The sequence below is a fragment of the Columba livia genome, chromosome 20 (assembly GCF_036013475.1).
Source record: "Columba livia isolate bColLiv1 breed racing homer chromosome 20, bColLiv1.pat.W.v2, whole genome shotgun sequence".
Classification (NCBI taxonomy): domain Eukaryota; kingdom Metazoa; phylum Chordata; class Aves; order Columbiformes; family Columbidae; genus Columba; species Columba livia.
In genome coordinates this window covers 8,923,762-8,937,423 of record NC_088621.1, presented here as the reverse complement: position 1 = coordinate 8,937,423, position 13,662 = coordinate 8,923,762, and the positions used below count along the sequence as shown (strand labels likewise).

Genomic DNA, 13,662 nt, shown 5'->3' with positions numbered 1-13,662 from the left:
CACTGACCACGTTTTATGGTGACTTGCTGCCAAAAGCTGCAGAGTAATTGCTGCGATTGCCTCACTCCTAGTTCTTCATTGTGTATGTGGGACTCGCCTCCATTTCACTCATGTCCAAGCCGTGCTGCTGCCTTTTACACACGTTACTCATTTACACAGGCATAGCTTTACTCCTGGTTTATATCCAGCTTCATCAGTGCAGAAAGGTTCGGTTACAATTATATTGTTGGGCTCCTGTGCTGCCCTTCTATAAAGCAATGTACACAAAACCATATGAATCAGCCCTGGTGTGTTTTATCAAGGTATCCTAAGACTACTCACATTGGGGCTGGACATGGACCATCCTGTGAGTGCTGACCAAGACCATGGTAGGACAAGATGGGCTCAGGGAGTGTTTGGACTAGCAGAGAAAGCAGCATTTCTGGGGCTAGAGGTTTCATTATCGTGACTGAGAAATGAATTCATTTTCTCTTTTGCGCAGGAGGATTCTGTTCTTCACCTTTTTGCAGAGGCCGAAACGCTGACACCTGAAAAGATGGAAGTTGTCAGCTCTCAGCTGGTGTTTCATCCCGAGTGGAAAGGCCCGTGTTGACTTATCTAAGAATTTGTGTTCTTTCAGAGTAGACATTTCAGAAGTAACCTAGGGAAGCTATTGAATTTCTGTGGGGCTTGCGTACCTGACCTACATACACAGCTTTGAAAATCCCGGTTCTTAAGGGCAAAGACTGAATTCAGTGTTGCTTTATGATGCAAAAAGCACATCAGGTTTTCTTTATATATATATATATATATTTAATTTTATTCTATTTTATTTTTCTTCCCCTCTCTCTTTTATAAGAATAATTTTAGTAAAAAAATTTAGGAGATATTTCCCCCAATGTTTCATTTCTGTTACTTATGCTATTTCTTATACAGGATGAAATTAATTCCCTTTCTGTACTAAGAACTGACTGGGAAGCTAAAACCAAGCTGGATCTGGACAGAATGGTAAATCAAAGTGGCTACTTCGTCATTTATAGCTGGACTCTTTCATGTGTGGTAACCTTATTGGTGTGGGATACTGGTGTGTTTTATGTTCAGAAGACTGATATTTGCAATACCAAGTGTCTTACATGTCTTTCCTGGTTTAAGCTCTTGATACAATCTGGCCATGAAGGTTGTAAATTACCAGCTTGCTTAATTTTGGCATGCTTGTGTCAAAACTAAGTAAACAACTCATTCAGTACCCTGGGAATAAACTGGGATCAATGGGAATAAGCCCTAAGATTGTTGGCCAGGAGGTGTTTCTAGTGCCTTCACTGAGACTCAACTGTGCTTCCTTACGCCGGGGAGAATTCGGTCTCCAGAGCATGTGAGCCCCGGACAGATGAAGAGGAAGATGCAGGCCGTGCTTTTTACATCTCTGGTTCCGCAACAGCTGAGTGGATTTAAATTGTGCTTTTGATAAACAGATAAGCACAAATTGTGTCTCTGCTGATAATGTGAATGTCAAATATCGGCCTTGTGCAATTGGAACTGCTGACTTATTAAGCCTCAGAAATTTGGCTTGATAATGGAAATAGCAACTCAGTGAACCTTAATTACAGTTGCAGCGCTGCCCGTGGCCTACCTTCTTGGACACAGAAATAATTCAGTATTGGAGGGTGTGCCAGAATGCAAACCCCCCTCTCTCCCCCTCCCTCCTTCGATATGGAAGGCATAGACACATCTCCCTCTCTCTCTGCTGCTTGAGGCCAACAGCTTCTTTTGTTTGGCCCCAGAGCCCCTGGCCAGGGCCGTTAAGAGAGAGGAGAAGGGAGCGCCGAGGCGCCAGGGAGCCGCTGGGCACCCGCGGCCAGTGTGGGGGATGCTTGGAAGCTTCAGGGGCACCCACAGCCAGGGTGGGGGTGCAGAGAAGCTTCTGGAACGCCCGCAGTCAGATCTGATCAGGCTATAAACCAGGATTCTCATTGAGGCTCCACCCCTGCACATGTATTTATACTTTCCGTGCACAGTTGTACGTGTACTTTCCGTGCGCGATATGAGCACGTGTATAAATTAATCCTCGCAGAATTGCGCGTGTATTTTCCTCCCGTACTTCCACATAAGCACGTGTAATATTCCGTGCACATTTGCATGTGTATTTCTCCTCTCAGGATTGCGACTGTATTATAAATTTACCCTCGCAGAATCGCGAGTGTACACTTTCCGTACTCACTACGAGCACGTGTGTCCCTTTAAAATAACCCCACACCGTGTTCAGGCAGGTGTGGACTCCTCCCGGACGCAGGGACGGCTCCGGCATTGTTTCGGTGAAGCCACGTGCATGCATTCTGTGCACCGCCTGTTGTATTAGTTGCTGCCCCTTAATAATTTTCCTCAATGGATATCTGAACCTGTATTCAAGTCACTTTTGGAGTGCTAAAGCCCTGTTTCTCACTGGTTTAATACAAGTTGCTTTGGACTCTGTTGTCCCTTAAACGAACCTCAAGTGCCTCTGTGACAGAGGGTTAGCACAGTAGAAACAATTTGTCATGAATGATATTAGTTTGACTGTGGATTTTCCTCACGCTGGCCACCTGCGTTAGCCAACCTGAGAACAGTTATTGAACTCAGTGGGGGCTGCGTCAGCACTTCGAGAGTAAAACAAACTGCGATTAACCTCTTTTGTACCATGGTTTCAAGAGTCAGGCTCGTATCTTGCTGGAAACGCCTGTTTAATGCTTTGTTATTCAGGAAGCTTGGGAAGATTTGAGAAAGTGGTGTGAAAAAGTTAAATCACAAATGAATGTTCAGATGTGAGTTTACTCAATTCTGCTTTCATTCTCTACTGCGCCTCAGTTTCAGAAGAATTTGAATACTGAAGTGTATGTGTCATTGTTTTGAAATGCTCAAAGATGAGGCCAATGTTTCATCAATTCATGTTTGTCCCAAATGGCCTATATATCCAAGAGTGTGCTTGAAACTCTGGATTATAGGCATAAAAAGATGAACAGAATTGTAATGCTTTGCTGTAAAAGAGAACTAAGATTTGGGGAGTAGGATGAAAGCCAGCTATAGCCTAAGCAGTTTTCTTCTGTGTAGTTCTTCAAAGGAGTACAGTGGCAAAATCAAAAGAGATGGCAAGGATATGTTTTATAGTACTATACAAAAGCAAACAGATGGTTTACTTTTTCTTCTCTTTTAAATATGTAGCTGCTACATTCTCATTATATCTTTTGGAATGGTTTCAGCTATCAATTTAGTTTGCAAAACCGAGTTGATTGAATAATAGGTATATCACAATTTCAAATCAATTAGAAATATTGCTCACCAGAGGAGCCGATGGTTTACTTGAATGTCAATAATAAAACTGTATAAGCCATGAATTACTTTGGACTATTTAACATTATTGCATCTCTCTGTAACAGGGCCGGTTCTGGTATCAGTTGGCAGGAGCTGCTGGTGATGGGCAGGCTCGTTTATGACCAGATGCAGAGCAGCTCTCAGGGTCTTTCTGAGGGAGTTTCTTTGTCTCTTGGTGTTTGTGTGAGTGATTCCCTCCCGTCAGCTGCTTCTAAACTTGATCCTTTTCCCCCCTCGCTGTCCTGACCGGCACTTGCTGCTGGAAGGACAGACAGACAGACGGTCCTTGCTTTAGCCTTCAGTGAGCTGCCTTCAGCGAATGCTCCTTACCTCTTTATTTTCCCTCTTTTCTGTGGTACTTGTAACTTAGTGTGCTATTTTCTCCTCTGTGTTCACAAAGTATGACATATGAATAGATACCTACTTTCTTTTATTTGTCCAACTGTGACTAACCATTCTGCCCAGAACAACTTATTGTAACCTGGTTTGTCTCTCGTAATTATGTATTTCATACAAGTTCTCCTGAGGGAATAAAACTATCCCTGGGAATCAAATTTATTAGAGAAGGGGACTGAATAAGGTGATACATGTGGGTTTTAAAAACCCAAGTGAAAATACACGGTTATCAGTACTCTTCCTAGAACACTGTTGATTTTTATCACTTAATCTGTTATTATTTTGAGAAATGATTGCTTCCTTAATCTGCCGTACATTACCCTGTTGGATCCCCCTGACACAGAAGCACTTGCTTAAACCTGGTTCAGCTTGAAGCACCACTCTGTAGGTAACTCTCATGGAAACTGGTTGACCTCAGATCGTCTACACAAGGTGTTGCCATTTCCACCGAGCCATGAGTGCGCTTTGGGAACGTGCTCTGTCTTCCTGGTTAATCATCATTTTCAACACAGTACATCAATAACAGAGACACACGCGAGAAAGGACTTGAAGCACAAGAGTACGTGCGGTTCTTACGCTGTATGGCAGGACATGTTTCACGGACACTGAAAACCTCTAATTGGCAGAGTGCCTGGGGAGGGCTGAGCTGTAGGAACTGGCTGTGTGGTAGCAGTGAGGCTGTGGTCAGTTCACGTGCTGTCGCAGGAGAAAATCTACAACTGGATTAATAAGTATGGTCTTTTTCCCCTCCATTGCAATCTAAGGTAGACTGAGGTGTATGAATGGGGCCTTGCTTTGCATATGGGACAGTGTATGGAGGACACCCCCCAGCTGCCAGGACCTCATTGCTGGAACAGGACGGGCAGTTCAATGGACTCCAGAACAATTTCAAGGTTTTCTGCAGCGTGTGTTTGCGGTTTTGTTTCGGTGGCTCAGCTTGTGGGAGCGCAGAATTTGATGTAGAGGCAGAGGGGATGTTTTTCCAACCCCTCTAAGGCGCCATCTCCCCTCACCTCTCTAACAGTGCTGAAAAACATGGTTTAATTCATCATAGGCTCAGATCTTCTGTGAAGGGGCTACATGCTGTTTCAAGATTGTGAGACTTGAAATGGGTCTTGCACATGGGTGACTCCTGTGTTTGCCTGTAATGTGGGATGCGGGGGTTAGAATTGCCCTGAATTCTGCTTTGTCCTGCGGTCACAGCCGCATGCACGTGGATAAGCAAGTTGAAAGGTAGATACTTTTGTAGTTTAATCTGTGTCTTCTGCCAAAATGCACCCGGAGCTTCCACAGAAACATCTGTACTTACAGCAAATCCAAGGGGCTGTACCAAGGTTTGAGCCCTTCAGGACAGACTGAAAGCAGAAGGACTGAGCTACATCTTGTGTTTCCTACCTGCTGGTTTGTTCAGGGCTGGAATAACACGATAATCCACGGCAGACACTGTCTGAGTAGCCAAAATGAACGGCCTTTGGCCCTGGACCAAAATGGAGAAGAGTTGAGGGTAGTGTTTGGTTTGGGTCTTTTTACAGAGTTTCAGGGGCATCGATAGCTTTGGGCTGAGTTTTGCTAAGTTTGGTGGGTTTTTATTGTTGTTTTCTTTTGTTCAGCTTTTATCTGGTTCTGTTGGCATTGATCTCTGGAATACAGTAAAAATATTTATTCAGCATAGGCAGGGTGACAGATTTCTCTTGTATGAAGAAGTATTTGATGAGCTGTTAGTTTTGAGTGCCTTTCCTATTCATTGAACTAATTAGCTCTACAAATCTTGCTGTCAACCAGTCATGTAGCCACTTATTTATTTCCCATATGCAGAATTTTTACTTTGCTGCATATACACTGAGCTATAAAACCAAATGCACCAAAAATTGTCTCTTACTCGGATATAAATGGAAACAAAATAAGCTTGGAATTATTATTACATGTGCCATTAATTTTTATTTGAACTGTCTTATAAAAATGCCAGGCTTTTTTCATTGTTTTTCACTGTTGCACTCATGTAAATGGAGAGAGGTTTGTGATTTTGTTTAATGCTGTTCTGCTGTCTCCAGTGTGAGAGTATGAAGATGACTATGGCTAAGCCAGGGGAGAGTGGAGATTTCAGTGCTGGCCACATGGGTACCTGGAATCTGCCGTAACTGATTGTTACATCTCTTTAAAGTTATTGCTTGGGTTTAACCTCCTCTTGTGCCTTCTCTCCTTCTGCAAGCTTTGCATTTTTGGCAGCTTTTTTAACGTCATAGTGAGTGGAGTTAAGTATTTAATGCAATCAAAGCATTTCAAGCTCATGAAAATACAGCTTGCAAGACTGGCCTGTGTTGTGTTTGGTCACAGCAAGTCTGGTTGCTCCTGGCAGGGAAGGGGCGTTCTCCTGAAAGGTACCTAGAAAATGTACTTTGTGGGAAACCAAACTATGAGTTACGTGATTCACGGCACAAATGCTCTTGTGATTTGATTGCTGTGGCGTTTCTGATTTGGGACAGCAGCGTGTGAGCTCTGCAGACTCAGCAGCATTCGCCAGTAGCCAGCGCTGCTCTTGCAGAGCTGTGAAGTGGGGTCCAGAAAGTACGCGATCACCCCGTGAAACGCGGCCAGATGTTTTATAGCTGCACAGCTGCCCACAGAAGTTGCCAGTAACCCCTGCAAGTTGTGCAATGCCATGGCCAACTGCAGGTGCGCTGCCTGCTGGGGAGGGATTTTCCATTTTGTAGCCTGATGTCTTCAGAGTCATCACAGCCAAGATTCCTCTTGGCCGTGCGCAGCTTCCTCTGCTCCTGAGCCTGGAGTTCGGGGACACTTCGGCCACATGCAGAGTTGTGCCGTCAGTGGTCTGGGTTGTACCGGGCCACATAACATTCATTTCTTTCCTCATGTTAGTCAGTTTTACTTTATTTTTTAACATTGGTGTCATCCCATGTTCCCCCTGCTGTGCACCTCCTCCCTCTTTCCCCGATCTCCAGTATGAAAATCTTAAGTACACCTCATTTTGGATACAGATGTAATGGAGTCGTGTAGAATCTACTACAAGGATAAATTAAACTGTGTTTTTTTCTTCCCAGGTTCAATGGAGCGAAGACAGAGCATATGCAGCCCAGAGGCAATGAGAGGTGAAAGTGTAGTGGTAAAATGGAAAATAGCTAAATAGAACTTCACTAATTACCTTCAGAGTCCTCTTATTTGAGCATTAGAAATGTGTGTCCAGTTTTCATGTGTGCACTTCAAAAAGGATGTTGGCAAAGTGAAAAGGATTTGGGAAGGGGTTACAGGAAAATATGTGAAAATCGTGCCACCTAAAGAGAGACTTAGACGCTTAATCTTTTTATCTTATTTGAAAAGGAGAATAAAAGATTATTGAAGGAAGAGATCTGTGATAATAATGACACTTTGATCTGAAGTTAGGACTAGAGCAATGTTGGGCAGCCGCAGCCAGCCATGGGGAAGTGATCCGGGTTTGACTGTGGGTGTAATTGAACACTTGTGCAGTTTCAGCATTGGGTGTCATCTGCTGCTTGAAATCTGTGGTCAAGACTGAGCCCTCAAAGCTGTAGATCTGATGAAGCTGCAAAACAAGCCAGACAATTGTAGTGAAACAATGGCAAAAACAATGTACCTAATTTTCAGTTGAACTTTGATGAGTTTGGAATGTAGGTAGGCAGTGGGACTGTCACTAATGTCTGTGGCAGATACTCAGCCATCAAGATGAACGGGCAAGAATGGGTAAGCTGAAAATTGCAAGGAAGACTTCAGGCCTGCTTTTTGGTCCATTCTCTTGTAGCATTATTATATGCTGAGGGGCTGTTACACGGATTGAAAGAAACATGATCCCTTTTCTAAAGCGTGTAATACCCATCTTTGGGGAGAAGGAAGTCTGTGGATGAGGGAAATACATTTAAACCAGCACAAAACCCTTGAGTCAGAACTGTTCAGTGTCAAGTTCTGCCCACGAGCTCTGGTGAAGTGGGGCTACTCGTGGAAGCTGTTGCAGGCAGTGTGTGTCTGCTTTTGACAGTGGGGTGGGAGGGACGGGGGAAATCACTGGAAATGAGAGGCTGCAAGTTTCACATTGCAGTGATTTGCTGGACAAAGGCTCCTTAGTCTCTGTCATTTTTGTTACCATAATACATCCTTTGTATTCTGTCTCTTCTTAAACTTCCTTCCCATCAGCCAGGTCTCATCCTATATCAGTTCTGTGCTCCGTATACCTTCACTTGGGAAACCATATTTTCCTTTTGTAAATGTGCAGGGACACACATGACTCTTAAGCTGTCAAGAGGAAACCCAGACTGAATCCTGCTGGAGCAAACAGCACCAGGACTCAACCTATAACATCCAGGCCGTGATCACCTTGAGGTCAGAGACATTTAGAACTAGGGTACAACTTGGGCCCACACCCAATTATTAACAGCAGTTCTGAATGGACACATCTGTCGATATCAGCTGTCAGAATTCTCTGTTCTTTGGTGCCGCAGCCCCTCTTGGTCATCATGAGAGCACAATATGTTTTGATTTTCTTTCTTTAAGCACCTAATCCACACCATTGTTTCACCTCGAGCTTTCCTTGAAAGAAAACACTGTTACAGCACCAGGTGCATCGCAGCTCCTGGAGAGGAGAATAATAAACAGCTTGTTGAGGTAAATGGAAAGATTTTGCTTGAGCTATGTGGGCTTTTGATCAGAGAGGTTAATCAGAAAGGCATTTAGACATATGCCTAAGGAATAGAAATTGGCTTTAAAGAGAAATACATACTACATTAGAATAAATTACAAGGCAATGCGATTTGGTAAAGTGGGGTTTTTAACAGTTGAAACTGGAGTGGTCTTTTAATCCATGAAGCCTGTTCATTTATTTTAATCATGAGTTTACAAAACCTACAGTAGAGCAGACTATAAAAGATGTAACTTATTTAAATTACACTTTAAAACCTGTACCCAGGTAGAAGGAAGCATGGCATTATGCTAAAAACATATCCTTACAGGCTGTTCCTCACGGTGGCAAATCTCTGTGGTGTCATTTTTCAGATGTGTTTGATTATAAGTCATGCTTGTACTTCAAATTATAGGAAATTGAGTGTTCACTTTTATGCTTACAAGAGATCTTTGAATTTTAATTCAACTTACAGCTTGTGTAATATTTTCTTTAGTCCTAACACGTCGTTGTCAGCTCTACAGAGTGTATTTCAGTACAGTTTGGAAACATTCTTTGCTAGTAAGCACTTCTATCTTGGCAATACTAGAAGTGCTTTTCCATATCTGCAACAGTGCATGAATGCTGAAAACTCACTCGAGAATTGTGCTGTGTGTTGAGAGAGATTCTAACTCAAAAAAGCAAATGCATAACCAGGAATTGTATTTAGAAATTTTCTAGGGTAAAATTAAGAATTAGTTATCTTTGATGCAGAATTTAAGTCTTATATACAGAATGTTTTTCACATCCCCAAATTTCTGAATAAATGTAAATACTAGAAGAAATTATTACAGAACAAAGTCTTCCTGTGACACAGCACTCGTATGACATTTGAATGTGTTTCTACGTTCTGTAGTCAGGATGCTATTAGGGAAGATCGTGTCTCAAGTGGCGGCACACGGCCGAGGGGTCTGTGCGCAGAAGCACCACTAAACCACTTCACTGAGGGCAGCCGGATTTAGCCCCGAACTACAAAAGTTTCAAGAAGCGTCAGAGGGATCAGGACTATTTGCCTGGAAAACACACAGATTATGTTCCATTTGTAATGGTGTATTTACATGTCTGTTGTATTCTTACACTAATTTACAACATCTTTGTCTCCAAGACTTGAGTTCCTGCTCTTCCACCATTATGTGAGTGAGCGTTTGAAAGCTGATGTGTTTGGTTTTCTTTCTCCGATTGTCAGAGATCTGCAAGCAGAGCTCTTGCAGAATGTCAATAGCTTCACAGATTGAAGCAACATTTTATTATGTTTATCAGAAAAACATATACTGAGGAAAGCTGACGCCATTTTTTACAGAATCACAGAATCACAGACTGGGTTGGAAAAGACCTCAGAGATCATCCAGTCCAACCCTTGGTCCAACTCCAGTCCATTGACTAGATCATGGCACTAAGTGCCGTGTCCAGTCTCAGTGTAAAAACCTCCAGGGCCGGTGAGTCCAGCACCTCCCTGGGCAGCCATTCCAATGCCTGACCACTCTCTCTGTTAAGAATTGCTTTCTGATCTCCAGCCTAAATTTCCCCTGGCAGAGTTGAAGCCCATGCCCCCTTGTCCTATTGCTGATGCCTGGGAGAAGAGACCAATCCCCACCTGGCTAGAACTGCCCTTCAGGTAGCTCTAGAGAGTGCTGAGCTCAGCTCTAAGCCTCCTCTTCTCCAGACTAAACAAGCCCAGCTCCCTCAGCCTCTCCCCATAGGTCTTGTGCTCAAGTCCCTTCCCCAGTCTTGTTGCTCTTCTCTGGACCCGCTCCAGCACTTCAATCTCTTTCCTGAACTGAGGGGCCCAGAACTGAACACAATACTCCAGGTGTGGCCTCCCCAATGCAGAGCACAGGGGAAGGATCACTGCCCTTGTCCTGCTGACCACGCTATTTCAGATACAGGACAGGATCCCATTGGCCTTCTTGGCCACCTGGGCACAGTGTTGGCTCACGTTGAGCTTCCTGTCCATGAGTCCCCCAGGTCCCTTTCTGCCTGGCTGCTCTCCAGCCACTCTGTGCCCAGCCTGGAGCGCTGCAGGGGGTTGTTGTGACCAAAGCGCAGGACCCGGCACTTAGCCTTGTTGAACTTCATCCCACTGGAATCCTCCCATTTTTTACGTTGATATTTATCATTTAGTATTTAGGAGCTATAATAAAAATTAGGAAATCGGGTAATGTTCTCAATGTAACATCAGTGCAAATCTCTCTGGAACTTCACTGCCAGTTAACTCTGCAGGAGAAGATGGGCAAAACCTCCAGGAGGGCCATGCTGAATACTGTATTAACACCAGAGGGGAAAAAAGCCTAGTAAAGTTTTAGTAATCTTGGCTTGAAGGGTAATTTTCTTGTCAACTATATAATTAATGCACCATACATTACAGTAGCCCATTGTTATTCTAGAATGCCAGGATACATTTCAAACTGAATAGCTGTTTAACAAAACACTTGGCAGATTTATTACCCTCAGGTGATTCTGTCAGTCAGCATTTTCACATGTTCAGCCTGAAGTAGGCAGAATCAATTTTGGTATCTATTTTGTGAAATGCCGAGCTGTTTAAATTAAACTACACACACACATGCACAACCCCCTAGAAAACCAGAACTTGTATTGGATCTTCATCTATCAGCAATGAAACCAGGATTACCCTTGCAAGCTCCTTCTTTTTTTCCCTCCACAATCAAGGCATCGTCTGCCACTTCCAATATCTGCAAAGAGGTACTTTGTGGTCATTTTCAGGTAATGTCTTCAGTGTTTTGTTTGTCTTTTCATTATTTCACAGAACACTTACCTGGCAGCTTCAGAAACGGAGGTTCGGCAATAATTGTGTGTGTGCTGGAGATCCTTGAACACGGAGACATCACGTGGAAATCGCTGTTGCCAGTTCTGCAGAAGAAACCAAGGTGCGATTGAGTATTGGAGGGAAGTGAATTTAATGATGCCTCTTACGATAGGCTTAGAACTTCTTCCAAGAAAAGGTTGGTTTAAGTTTCTTGTTTTAAGTTATTAGGATTTCAAGGATGGAACTGTATTATCTTCATTTTTCAACAGGAGACACAGAATGCAGGCAGGAGCTGCGTATAGCCCAGCTATGGATATACAGATCAAAGGTGGTAGATGAGAAACAAACAATTTATATTGCAAGTTTGAAGCAGCAAAACATCACATAATCATATTCTCACATTTTCTTTGTTGAGACAGCATAATTTTCCACTCTCTAAATACTCAGTGAAATATTCTTGGATTTCTCTTTAACTTAAAATGAAGAAGGAATCCATTCACTGTATCAGTTGTTTCCTCACTGCTGCCTTCTGTCGTATTTCTTCTTTTACTACTGTGCTTGCTTTTTTTGTAAGTTTTGAAGTTTATGAACTGCCAGAGCTGTAATTTCTTTCCTGTTTCACAATAGGTGTCTTTGCTAGAGGCTGAAAAGGCAGCAGAGAGTAAAGGCAGGAATGGGGGGGAGTCTTAGTGCCCACACCTGACCTTAATTGGTCTTCTATTAACAAATTTAAAGGGAGGGAATTTTAATTTAAAAATATCAACAAGAATTTCCTCCCCCAAGCACTCAGGTAGTCAAAGATAAGCATTTTAAAAATTAGAACTTAAAAAAGAGAAAAGGTGTGATCATTGCATGGCATAGCCTTGAGAGGAGGAAGATAATTTGAAATAGATTCTAGATTAAAAACTTCAGTTTTTAATAAGAAATCCCCCAAGTTGGGCACTTAGATAGCGCACCTGCTGAATGGCCTGTGAGATCAAATTCAGAGAAGTCAGGGTGACTAAGTGGGCCAGGTTTGTCATCGAGAGATGGTGACAATGTCAATCACTGTCAGTCCATCTGCACTTGTCAGCTGGATGTGGTTGTTCCCTCCCTCACAGTCAGTCCACTGTGAATGTGACAGTCGCACTAGACCTTCCTATGGGGAGTGGCTTTTTAGATATGGCTAATTGAGCGAGCTTTAATTAAAGACCAGCACATACATATGCGTATGAAGCAGCAGCAGGTGTACAGCTTCCTTGGGAGTTGGTGAGTGGGTGGGAAGGAGGTGGCGGAAGGTTTTTCATCCCCCTGTGCTGCCCGGTGACCTGTCTCACCCCTGCCAGGTCCCTCTGGGACAGCTGAGGGCCGTGTCTGTCCCTGACACTGTGACACTGCAAGCCAAGACAGTGACAGCTGTTTCCCAGCAACAGGAGACAGGGAGGTGTGGGGATCAATGACATCTCAAAGCATTACTCTTTTCTAATTGATGTCAGACCTTGCCATGCGGTTCTGGTGTTAACAAAGGTTCCCTGGGAAATACTTATAACTCCCCAGAAAACGATTGACTCACGAGCTACCCTGAGCGGTTGTGTTATCCTGTTTCACTTGCAGCACCACAAACCAACCAGCAGTGCTGCCTGCGAAGCAGGTGGGCTGGTCCTTTGTCACAGACCAGATAATCTCTGCCTAGTTAGGCAGTTCCTAACCTTAACTTGCCAGCCTTTTACCAGTAGCTGACTCTATGGCTGTGTGCTGGGACCGCATGAAGATGCTTTGCAGTCCAGAACTGTAATTCTGACAGCTGAGCTAGCAAGTAATTAATTATTTTTATTTGTAAATTTTTAAGAAAGCGTTCACTAACTTTGAGTAATCCAAATTCTTTCTTTTTCCCCTGCTGATTTTTGGTGCGCTTCAGGAGAATGCAGTGCTCACATTTTAACTGACCTTTTTATGGAATCCATTTCAATTTCTGGTGAGAATAGGAATAAACAGAAGGTATAGAATTCCCACTCTAGTGGTTAAGGTTAAAGACCTTTTCCTGCCTCATGTAACTTTGAGGGGGAATAGATCTCTCTTGATATTCAGCTTTAAAAAAACCCCAAACTTCTTCAAAGAGGTAGTATTATTTTCCCTTAACAAGTGGTTTCTCAAGACACTCACAGAATCCCAGAATGTCAGGGGTTGGAAGGGCCCTGGAAAGCTCATCCAGTGCAATCCCCCCATGGAGCAGGAACACCCAGATGAGGTTACACAGGAAGGTGTCCAGGCGGGTTGGAATGTCTGCACAGAAGGAGACTCCACAACCTCCCTGGGCAGCCTGGGCCAGGCTCTGCCACCCTCACCAGGAACAAGTTTCTTCTCATATTTAAGTGGAACCTCCTGTGTTCCAGTTGGAACCCATTGCCCCTTGTCCATTGGTTGTCACCGAGAAGAGCCTGGCTCCATCCTCCTGACACTCCCCCTTTCCATATTGATCCCCATGAACGAGTCCCCCCTCAGTCTCCTCTTGTCC

At 43.6% G+C, this 13,662-nt stretch overlaps 1 long non-coding RNA gene across 1 annotated transcript in view; it reads left to right on the top strand.

Moving 5' to 3' along the window:
• LOC110359240 (uncharacterized) overlaps window positions 1–13,662 on the top strand; it is a 57,845-nt gene that overhangs the window by 32,507 nt on the left and 11,676 nt on the right. The window contains exon 7 of the long non-coding RNA XR_010467367.1: window positions 11,169–11,289. This is a non-coding gene — a long non-coding RNA (uncharacterized LOC110359240). The remainder of the gene's footprint in view (window positions 1–11,168; window positions 11,290–13,662) is intronic.